The sequence below is a fragment of the Montipora foliosa genome, chromosome 6 (assembly GCF_036669935.1).
Source record: "Montipora foliosa isolate CH-2021 chromosome 6, ASM3666993v2, whole genome shotgun sequence".
Lineage (NCBI taxonomy): Eukaryota > Metazoa > Cnidaria > Anthozoa > Scleractinia > Acroporidae > Montipora > Montipora foliosa.
Genome location: NC_090874.1, coordinates 50521385 through 50533884, shown reverse-complemented (window position 1 = coordinate 50533884; position 12500 = coordinate 50521385). Strand labels below are relative to the sequence as shown.

General features: G+C 37.0%; 1 protein-coding gene and 1 pseudogene across 1 annotated transcript in view; both read left to right on the top strand.

The window, feature by feature from the left end:
• LOC138005715 (maternal protein exuperantia-like) overlaps positions 1-12500 on the top strand; it is a 160377-nt gene that overhangs the window by 80519 nt on the left and 67358 nt on the right. The window lies entirely within an intron of this gene.
• Positions 5029-8321, top strand: LOC138008765 (uncharacterized; annotated as a pseudogene).

The following is a 12500-nucleotide window of genomic DNA, read 5'->3' as shown; positions in this document are numbered from 1 at the left end:
CGCACGCAGATATAATCGAATTATGGTCAAGTCGCCCGAAAATTTAGGCCTCAGTCTGCACTTTGTACCTAGTCTGCATTTTAAACCCACTCTGCAAGCTGCAGTCTGTAGTGTGTAGTTTGGTTGTTTGTTGGATTGTTTGAGCAGGTTGAAGTTTTGGAAGCTATTCAGCTGATGTAGACCTGCTATACCCACCCACCCACCCATATACTCACAGAGGACAGCCACAACACCAGGTGCCAAGGGGACAAATTACAGTCACTTCATTTCATGGTCAGATCGTTCCTTGACATTCATATAAATCAAGAAGATTGATCGCGCTTTAAGATACATCATTGTTTTAACTTGATCATCACGCTTTACGAATGAGAAATACATATACATCAATCTTTTCAAAAGGTGGAATGATCTGATTATTTTTGTTGAATGATTGGACTTGGAGCGAAATGACCATGGAACCGAGTGACCAGATATCACAGTAAAGAGCAGTGAAATCAGCTCGAAATCGACATCAAAACAATGAATAAAATACGTACCAATTTTCACTCCGTTGTAGTCGCTTCTTGTTCATGGACAGGGTTGACTCTAATAACAGCAGTTATCTCTTTCTGGGTCTTTGAGGCACAACACACAACACACACACTAACTTTTTGCCCCTCTTTTAACGGTGAAGGATCTACAATAGCCGAGTGAAAAACGTCTGAATACTGTCCGCGATTCCAGTTTATACGATCAATTTTTCCTTCCATGATGTCAGCACAGTCTAAGTGACTTGGTGGTGGTGGTGATGATTTAGAAAAGTTTCAATTTCTTTCTACCGATTTATAATTTTCTCTGTCTTCAATCAGGTCAAACGTCTTTTAACCTTGATTGGCTCTTTCCGAAACTTTGTCATGTTAACCAGGTTTATATCGTTGCCGCTGTAAACAATTGCATTAGAAATCATATTTATCGGAGATTTCAATATGAACATGCTTGAATCCTCTGTTAGTTTTTCTCATTTGCATTAAAATGTCAGTCAACATGCCGGGCGGCCATTCACGCTTTTGCTTCGCTGGTGCTATCTATTTATGTGGTTTTTTCTACCTACATCGTCTACAATCGAGATCAAAGCTCCGGATATTACTCTGTTCAAAATTACAAACACTTCTGTTGGGCAAAATAACACTTTAAAGGGACAGTTTCACGGTTTTGCGAATGTCCAAGCTTTAGCGCTACAACAAGTTGCAAAATTGTTGAGACACTTTCATTAACAAACACCTTTTCTAACTTCCAATACTCGGCGTATCTAGAATTTTAACCTTTCCCACTTCCTCTCCCCTCTCCCCCTTTCAATGTTGACTGCTTAAGTTCCCAACATTTTTTTGTCTTGCTAGCAACACTGATAACGGGGGGGGGGGAGGGGGGCTGCAGTGTGAGAGATAATAGGGAAATTAATAACGCCCCAAGAAGGTGAAGTGTCTCCACTATTTTTGCAACTTGTTGTAGCAGTTGTAAATTTTACGGTTTCTTACTGAACCAGATGATGTTAATTAAACACAGAGAGTATTAAAGCATATACACTGAATGACTAAGGCCCAAATTTGGTGGAAGACACTGCGTGGTTTACACAGAAAATATCGAATTTAGTTTTGATCTGAAATTTATTGTAGGGGTCGAAAATTTATTCTATGCACGAGTAATCTATTCGCATGCAGTAGGTTCATAACACAAAGGAAATGATTACAAAAGTAATTCCAATGAGTAATCCATTACTATAGGATCATTGTTTCCGTTTCCTGCATCAGTGCTTTCGATTGTTTCAATAACAATGGAATGAAGTGGGCTGACGTGACAGTTTGCTCATGCGCAGAGACGTGAAACTCTCCCTTTAAAGCAGAGGAAGGCAGGCAAAGTCTTGCATCGACCTGACCTCGGACGCCTCCGTTCCCACGTCAACTACGTGTGCTCGCGAAGAAAGTTCTTGCCTTGGAAGATTTTATACTACTCTAATGCTGTAGCTGCCCACAGTATTCTGCTCCTAAGAGCCGGAGATGTGGAAAGAAATCCTGGTGACAAACCTAAATGCCTGGCATGTCAACAAACCATCGCCATGAACCACCGTTTAGTTCGGTGTTCTATTTGCATTTGCAGTTGTAGTTATCACATTAAACGTGGCCACTTTTCCACCGAGCAATACAGAGATTTTAACGCTCCTACAGGTTCATTAAAGCTATGGGTGTGCAACTGCTGTTGTTTGGCAGTTTTACCATTTCCTACCACGTCTACCGAGGAACTGATTTCTTTGCTTTTGGACTCAGCGCTACCCAAAATAGACTACTCCAGTGTGAGTGATTCAGAATCATTAAAATCACCGACAGACTGGTTCTCTACGACCATAAACGGTTATTATAAGAACAACATAAAGATTGGTCATCTTAACGTAAATAGCATTCTAGGCAAAGCAGACGAAGTGATTGCCCTTGCGGAATAGGAATTGGAGGTGTGAATTTTCACGGTAAATTCAGACTAGGAATTCCTAGGAATTCCCAGTGTAACAGGACTTTCCATAAGTGGAAAAGAATAACTGGGAATTTTGAGAATAACTGGGAATTTTTAAGAAATTGCTAGGAATTTCTGAGAATAACTGGGAAGGTTTAAGAACTTGCTGGGAATTTTTAAGAAATTCCCAAGAGAATAAGTGGAAATCTCTTGGATTGTCACAAAACCATTAGGATTATACCTGAAATGAGGGAATTTCTTGAAAAAATGAGAAAAACATGAGTTCATGAAACTTATCCTTAACTATTACGCCCGAGTGTGCACACACAAAATATGGAAACAAAGCCAACACTTAAAAGTGGAGCCATTAATAATGGCCCCTCAATCACTCTGTTTGACAAGTGAGATCACAGTAAAATCTACAAAAGCGCCACTCTTTAAGGGTTCAAAGGGTTAAACTACCTGTAACATTACTAAAATTCACATTTCCAACTCTGATTTGTAAGCAATCCAAACAAATGTTATTGCAGGATTTGTAATTTATTGAGAGCTACATAACAACAAATATATTGGAATTGTTCACTATTAAAAAATTATAGGTGATATCAATTACATTTGTAAAATTGGCTGTTTCTTAAAGGTACATACATGCATAAATAAAACGTATTTCCAGTGTACAGATAATCAGAGTCTTTTTTTAAGACTTGTATATACTGTATGTACAAAGAAAACTAAGGAAATTGTGATAATATAAATTTTCTATCAAGAATAAGCTGAAAAACTGGAGCAAAATTAATTTGGAGGAGCTTATGTACATGCAGACTTGGCCTTCTTATACTGCACTCGCAATTTTCTCTGTTGGCCCCTTATAAAATTGTCTACAGCAGCCCTGTCTGAGCCATATTTCGTTTGCACGATACCTGCAATGCAACAGTAAAGGATATGTGAATGACACAGTACATGAAGTACACGAAGATCCCATTAAAAAGAACTAAAAAATTAAAAACTGCATATTGGATATAATTTGCTTTAAGTGGAGGGGAAAGTTCTTTGAAGAGTCTCTTCTGTGTAATGGTGTAAAGATGCATGATTGGCATTGACATTTTTTTCTTCTTCAAGTTGCAGTTCAATGTCTATTGAAGGTGTAAGTGTAATTGAACACATAACGTAAGCCATGTTTTAAGAAAACACAGAATGTTAATATTTATATTATGACATAAAATCCCAGTACTTACAATATATGATTTCCACCTTCTGCCTTTGAAGGCCCACACCTTCTCCTCCAGCCACTGTTGTTCTTCCCTTGAGGGATGACACTCTTACCTCGTCAGAATTAAAGCGCTCGTAAAGCAAGACTTTCAGTCCCTGAAGGGATTTACTTGTGTTTTGGATCATACCAAGCAACTTAGTCTGTTCAAGAATAAAATAGAATTAATTTAATAAATAGAAATCCTTTTTGAGCAACCATTAACCCCTTGTGTGCAGCACAATATTTATAGAGGTTCTTCTACAGTTGAGTTGATTTGGATCTTCTGGTGCAACTTTGAATTGCTGGCACCTGTACTTGGGTTTGCCTTTAAAAGAATATTTATAACACATTAGTTTTTAAAAAGGGGGACTCTCTTCATAATAATGTAGCTGTCGAACATATTATTCTCTACACTCTTCAACCCAGTTACTTGTAACCAGTAGAGGTTTTGCTTTTAAAGGGGGAAGAAATAAAAATAATTTCGTACCTTTAACTTTACAATAAGCAGGAGTCTTATACTTCTCGTACAGATCCTTTAACTTAGAGTCCATGGCTTTTTTAGAGCATGCATCATTGACTCGTTGAGAAATGACCTCAACCACCTCAGGCCCAAAACTTTCGGCTTCCTCGAATACCGAAGGAAACTTAAACTCCTCCTCGTAAGGCTCATTAGTCAATGCGACTTCGCGTGGAACTACTGCGGCCGAGGGGTCAAAAACCCCTTCGGCGGTTTCTGAAGAGGACTTTGAATTTTGAGCCTCTGAACCAGAGTACTCAGTCCTAGTTTTCCCGCTACAGAACTTTGCAGCAAGGTCGTTGAGCTTTTCAAGAATACTGTCGATTCCGAGCTGTTCCTTCAACTCATCCAAATCAAATTCCACGTGGTCTGTGTCGTCGACCTCAACCGCGTCGTGAACTTCATTCGCAATCATCACATTGGGTTCCAAAGGTGCAGTATTAGCCTTGGCTGGCGAAGACATCACCACGTGGGCAAGCGAAACTCTTGCCGTCGACTGTCGAGGGCTAAATAAGCGACGGAAGCTAAGAGAAAGAGTTAAGCGAAAACAGCAAACGTGAGTAAACGAACAAGGAACACCCCCTGAAAAGCGAAACCAAAACAAGGAACGTAAAACACATAAACAAACCGAACTCGCTGACCTTGTAAAGCACGAAAGGAAGAACTGGTTATTACACCACTTCCTGGGGTTTATATCACTGCTAATTTGCATCTGAATAGCTTTTTTTAAACGTGACCGCTGACCAGTAGGTAGGTAGGAAGTATGCATAATTATCCCATAATGCGGAGCATATCGGAAGAGAATTGGCTAATTATAAAAATACAAGAAGTAGTGTTCACAAGTTGAATGAATCAATTTCTGCCCTTGAAACATCCTTGTATGAAACTAGAGGAACCTTTGAGCAAGGCAACTCAGCGCCAACACAAGAAGATTATTCAGAGGTTCTTGGTCAAATTCAGTTAACAAAAGATGATGCAAATGAGTTAAGTGATAAAAATGAAGATATTATAGAATGGTCTTCAGACAGCGAATCAGGCAGTGACAGCAATTTTTCAGGTTCTGAGTTTTCGGAGGGAATTGAGGACTCTGACAGTGACATAGAATCACCACCCTCTGCAGATCAAAAGAGAAATGACTGTTCCAGAGAAAAATCATTTCCAGTTCAAGAATCGGCTTGTATGGCAATTCTTTCTTTAATTGCGAGGCATTGTATTACAGCTGAAGCTGCAAAAGATGTCATTGATTTATTGAAAATACTTTCTCCAGAGAATGATCTGTTGCAGTCCCTGAGTTATGCAAATGTGCAACAAGTGTGTGGAAATTGTGAGCTTTGCATTTATGACATTTGTGAATATGTCTTGCCCTGTTTCCTAAAGACAGAGAGGATGAAGTGACTTGTTCAACATCAGGCTGTAACGGGTACATACACTACATATCTATTAACTTTGAAGTAAACAAATGATGCTACAATTTAGGGATGATATCTAGTCTTGCTCATCCCATTTTCAGCACTTAACCAACCTGATTCATAAATGTGGAAGCCTATACTGTAACATATTGTAAAACAACAAAGAATAATAATATTATTATTTGTGGTTTAGGAATTCAATTTCCCAGTAGAAATATAATTCATACAGTTTGAGATAAGACTAAGCGTATTGTTTGATTGCTACATGATTATTGCTTTGTGATTTAATTTCTGTTAACATTGCTTTGTACTGTAACAATTATTGTTGTGTACAGGTTGAGGTACAAAGGAAGCTTAAATCAACAAAGAAAAAGGCTACACAAAAATAGTTTTGTGACTGTCAATATTTTCAATCAACTGAGAAATTTGTTAGGGAGGAAGTGTCATTGAATAAGTTTTTTGTAATTTACAGCTGTTACTTTTCAGAAGTCTGGACCATAGTTTTTCAAAGGTTGACTTTTATTGACCAGAAGATGGCTTAAAGGGTGGCATTATGTGCTAGCCCCAAGTGGTTGCATGTTAAAGCATCAGTCCCTGGTGGTACATGCACTTGATTAATGAGCTTTTCAGGAAGGGGTTCAAATTAGATCAATGAAATTAAGGGGTGAGGCTACTTAGCAGTGGATGCAGCCAGAATATGGAGTTTTAGCAATACCACAACCCTTTTCCTCCTAATTTGTTATAGGGGATGGGATTTGGTCTACAATTCACGAAAGAAAGAAACAAGGTGGCAAAACCATCATCACCGATATCATTGATGGAGTAAAGTACTCAAGACTATGTCAAGTTGGCCAGTTCCTACATAATCCAGCCAATATAAGCTTTATTTTCAACACAGACGGGGCCCCATTATATTCCTCTTCAAATGTATCCCTTTGGCCAGTTTTTTTAGCTATAAATGAACTTCCATCACCAGACAGGTACATGTACATTAACATGTTTAGCCATTTTTATTTCACCTCCCTTACAGAGGTATTAAACACTGATATTAAATTTTTGCTTTACAACTAAGTGTTCAGTGGCAACTTGGTCCATTCCTTTTTATTAGGGCCAAATAAAATCAAAACCAATTTTGTAAAGTCACACCATATCAACGCTTGCAGTACTGTGATCTTGAAGATCATTAGCTGCTGATTGAGTTTTTTGTGGCATTTGATTGATCGAAGGGTTGGGTGTACATGTACTTACAGCAGTGGATGCACTCTGAAGATAGAAATCTAGGGATGACAAAAAAATTTCTTTGGTCTCTAGGTTTTCAAAGAGAAATATGCTGTTGTGGGGTATTTGGCAGGGGAAGGGGAAACCTCCATTCAATTCATTCTTCGAGCCATTCACTTCCGAGATGAACAGATTGTACAATGAAGGTCAGTTTTTGGTAATGTGAACTTAATATTTTATGACTATTTAAGAAGAACAAATCAAAGGTGATCTCATTACACCACTAAATGGTGCTCTGGACCCAAATTTCATATGCATCCTTTCCCTCCTGGCATTTTTGTAATAAGATAAGCATTAATCATGGATGGTTCATTGAGAGACTAAACTTATGTAAACGATTTTGTTACTGCCAATCACTGGGATATTGTGGATAAAACCATTAGCACTTCACATTCTCCTAACTTCTAAAACATAAATTTTTGTTTCAGGGATAATCATTCAAGTACTCAAAGTGGAACCATTGTCAATTAATGTGAAAGTTGCTGTGCTGCTTGGATCTACTGACTTACAAGGGAAGGCTTATCTGCTATATATGACTCAGCACAATGGTGAAAGTGGTTGTGTGACATGCGAAGAGACAGGACTTGTTGTTGCCCAGGGTAAGGGACATGCAAGGTGCTATCCATACAGATCTCCACTGGAGAGACCACCAAAGCAAACCACAGAAACACTTTTGGAAAGTGCATTTCAGGCCAATCAAAGGAAAACAAAGGTAAACTGGATGAACTATTTGTATACCTAGAACCAGACCACTGATTGTAATCAGTGACATAAGGTTAAAAAAGAAACTCTGTTATTCAGGTTGCAGGAATGATTGATGTTACAAGTTTTGCCCTGATGCCATGGTTTGACATTGTTTTGGGAATGGTACCTGACTATACGCATGGTTGTTTGTTGGGCATCACCAAAACCCTTCTGTACAAATGGTTTTCATCAACCAATCACAAGAAGGAATATTTCATTGGTGGCTCGGTAAGACTTTATATCTATATTACAATTACAGTACAATTATAATACAATTACACTAAACATCACAAGGAAAAATATCTGCACTACAATTGCCTTTTTGTTTATACTCAGATCAAAGAAACCAACAAAATCATTCTTCAAATGAGACCACCAGATGTCCTAGCAAGACTTGCAAGAGCTCTGGAAAAACATTTTAAAAATTTTAAAGGTACAATTTTTGTATCATTGTCCCTTCCCTTTGATTTGCTCTGTTTTTAACTGTTTTGTTGTTGTTGTTGTTGTTGTTTTTGCCTCTGCAAAGGGTAACTGAAAATATTGGCTATTTGTAAATATTTTTCTTTAATTTTTTTCTCAAGCATCTGAGTTGCAATCCTGGCTTCTGTACTATGCTTTGCCATGCGTGGTGGGCTCATATTAAATTCGAGCCAGAAGGAGTGGAATCAATTTGCTTAGATGTAGAGGGATATGCAAATAATTGGTTTCTGATATGTGCTTGTTACTGCTCTACTGGGAAATGTAAAATCATGGATTTCATTCCAGCGTGTGCGTTAGCAGCTGAGAGAATTTACCCCAAACGAAAAGAAATCATATTTATCGAAGATTTTAATATGAACATGCTTTAATCCTCTGATAATTCAAACGGCCCTAATAAAGATTTGACCGACTTCGTCGAACAATTTTGTATAACGAAAGTTATTCCAAGGCTGCAAGAACAACTAATTATCCTAACATCACACCCTGAGAGATTGGCAACAAGCGGAAATTTGCAAGTCGGGATTAGTGATCACGATCTGATCTTTCCTGTGAAGAAACAAAAGCTACCAAGACCTAAAGCAAGAACAATAGAGTTTAGATCTCTGAAAAATTTGGATCAAAATGCATTTCTCTCTAATCTAAGAAACGTTCCATGGAGCAGCTCTTACATTTTCGAAAACCTTGACCATATATGGTCTCATTTGTCTGGCCAGTTCAAACAGGTCCTCGACAAACATGCACCCGTTAAACAAATACAACTACGCAACAACCAACTGCCGTGGATCAGCCCTGACATTCAAAAGCAGATTCCCATACAAAATCGACTTTACAAGAAATTTCGCCGTGTACCAACAGACTTAAAATGGTGTAGATACAAGAATCAATGGAACACAGTCACAGCAATAAAGAGAAGGGCAATCAAAGATTTCTATGCTGATATAGCGTCAACAACACCATGCACAGGTCTATTCTGGAAAAAGATGAAACCGCTTCTCCCAAAAAACAAATTGAATAATGATGGTTCCGCTGACATCCACCTTTTAGACAAAAGGCAACTAATATCCAATCTGATTATCCTCTCGGCCCAGAAAAAATCAAAGTCACCAGAGATGTGTTGTCATCATATGGTCAAAAAATAGCGGATAAATACAAAATATCAACAGGCCTTGTGCACAAACTTATTCCAACCCTGAACAAAAAAGAAAAGTATGTTCTACATTATAAAAACCTCCAATTATACAGCGATCTTGGGTTAAAAGTCACCAAAGTCCACTGATCAGTCTCTGTGGCTGAAGCAGTATATTGACTTTAACACAGAGGAAAGAACACAAGCCAAAAATTTACTTCAAAAAGACTTTTTCAAACTCATGAATAATTCCGTTTTCAGTAAAACGATGGAGAATATACGAAAACGAGTTGATATTAGATTGGTAACTGACGAAAAACAACTATCAAAATTAACATCAAAACCAACTTATGTCTCACCCAAAATACTCAATGAAGATCTTGCAGCAGTGCATAAGATCAAGGAAACATTGACCTTAAACAGGCCTGCATATGTAGGTTTGTGTATTCTGGATCTTTCAAAGATGGAAATAAAGCAAAATTGTTATTCACAGACACAGACTTCCTGACTTATGAAATTGAAACCGATGATGTGTGAGACTTTTGGAATGACAAAAATATATCTGACAACAGAATTATTCGGAAGATAGTTTCTATTTCAACAAATAAAAAGGTTATATGGCAAATTCAAAGTTGAAGCTTTAGGCATTCCTATCATAGAATTCATAGGACTGAGATAAAAAATGTATTCATATTTGAAAGACAATGATAAACGTAGTAAAACAGCTAAAGGCATCAAAAAGATTGAAATAAACAAAAATATCAAACATGAGGACTATAAACAAACGCTATTTAATATTAGTATCACCCAACTAGTGGACTTATGCAAATCCTGCACTTTGATTGGCTACGCTACTAGAGGACTATTAGTAGTAGTCCTCGAGTAGCGAAAAGCGTAATGCTTTCTTTTGTTTTATTCCCAAATAAATATTTCTTTAACTTTATTATTGCCTTTTCTGTTCGAGTAGTTGGGTGATACTGAAACAATTAGACCCTTCGCCCTCAAGGGCCACGGTTCAATAGCCCGATTGACCCGTAGCCTGCAATACGGGTCTAATTGTTAAACAGACAAATGTATCATACAATGAAAACCATTCGAAGCAATAATCATCAACTTGGGAGCTATGAGTTAGACAAAGTGTCATTGTCTTGCTTCTATGACAAACAATGTTTATTAGACAATGGAATAAAATCGTATGCTTACGGCATTATAATATCAACAAACTAAAACAATCTGGATGATAAAGTTTACTCATAAGGTCTACTCAAAATTTATAGACAAAACTATCTTGCATATATTTATGAGATCAATTTAATGTCACACTATTGTGATTATTTACTGTTCCATTTAAAACTTGGTTTTGGCAAAAGAATTAGAAAAATTAGAGTTCTGGTTATTATACAGCCTTAAAATAAAATTACATTATAGAGCATCAATAATAATATAATATCAGATTCATAAAGATTACAAAAACACTAAAATGTACAATCTAATTATAAGTCCAATAAGGTATTTGAATTTTTTTTTTCAGCATTTAGCAGACAATTTAGTATTTAGTTCAACAATTGAATTACACATTTGAATTTAAAACTGTTTTTGATCGTGGAAAATGCATTTAATGTTGTATTATTGTTTGTATTCAGTGATGTATTAGTGTTAGTATCCTATATTTGTATCCTATATTAGTATCTTTGTTTGTATCCTATATTTTGATCTTTGTATTACATTATTTTGTTTATTGGGGATAAAATGCAAACATTTCGTCTCCAATAAACAGCATTTTTTATTGTATCCTATATTTGAATTATTGTTTGTATTCAGTAAGGTATTATAGTATTTGTATCCTATATTTCGTTTATTGTTAGTATTTAGTATTTGTTTTACTATGCTATCCTAATTTCAAGGGAATCATCCAATTAAATCGCAAGCGATTTTATTTCATCATCCCTTTGCAAGGGGTAATGAGGCCGCCCTTATCTTTGCTTCACAAATCTAGATCCTGCCCTCCACTTCGCTTTTGCTCTTATTGCTGGGCACCTGCCTTGCTTGTTTACATTTTTTTGACCTGCATTTGTGTCCCTTTTTTTCGGAAACTGATCTCCTACCCCATTTCCTATACTACTTGAGTTGGCATCAACAGCAGCAGACAGAAGATTAATACAATCTGTTGCGACATGGGAATTGTCTGGCAAGCAAGCCAAGAAAACGTATGGAATTGAGGACACTGATTCAAAAATACTACAACTTAAAGAAGCAGTTGTGGTAGACTTGCCACAAGTCCACCTCATGAGAATCCCAGGAGAAACTGTTTTGGTAGGCAAAGCGTGGTTTTTCGGACGAAAGGCGGATGAGTGAGCAGCAAAGTCGTGAGAGGTTGACTTGCCTGGCTTGAGAGGTTTTCATTTTCGTTTGCTGCCAAAAGGGAGATGACGTCATTCGCAAGTTCTGCATGTGAATGGCGCAATCAAATATGTTTTTTTTTTGTTTTTTTTTTCCAATAAATTTTTATTAAAACACGACTTGCAATACAATCTTATTAATTATTGCTATAAAAGTATAAATTTATAATATTCAGAGCGAGTATTTTCAGATTACAAAAACAATCACAAATTGACTGTACAAAACACATGCTATACAAACGATTCGGTTACTTAACAAAAAGACTGGAATTACTTAGAAACGGGTATTAACCACTGGAAGAAGATGGGTGAGTGATTTACGCTGAAAAAAAATTGGAAAACATTTAGAGAAAGAAAAGGATATGAGCTAGGGACTTACCAGGTGTGAGCAAACGAAGTTTAATGAAGGAAAAGCCTCCATTTGTTTTTAAAGAAGGTGGAACGATAACTACGAAGAGCTACTTGTTTTTCAATTTGAATAATTGTGTTCAGTTTACTATCAAAGACGGAAAAACAAGGCAACGCTCCCGCTAATTTACAAGAGTAAATACGATATCTTGCAAGTAGAAGAACCAGATCAATCGCTGCATAAATAGGGACATTAGACAGCCCCATAAAATGAAGATCTGTGACAACAAAATCATTTCCAAGGTCCTTTTGAAAGAGGAATTGCTTAACATCATTCCAAAAACTTTGTGTTATGGAACAGCGCAGAAAAAGATGGGTAATAGTTTCTGTTTCATGTTCACAAAAGCAACATTTATTTGATTGAACTAGACTGATTTTCTTTAGCATTTGTGGCAATCCTTCGATGTAG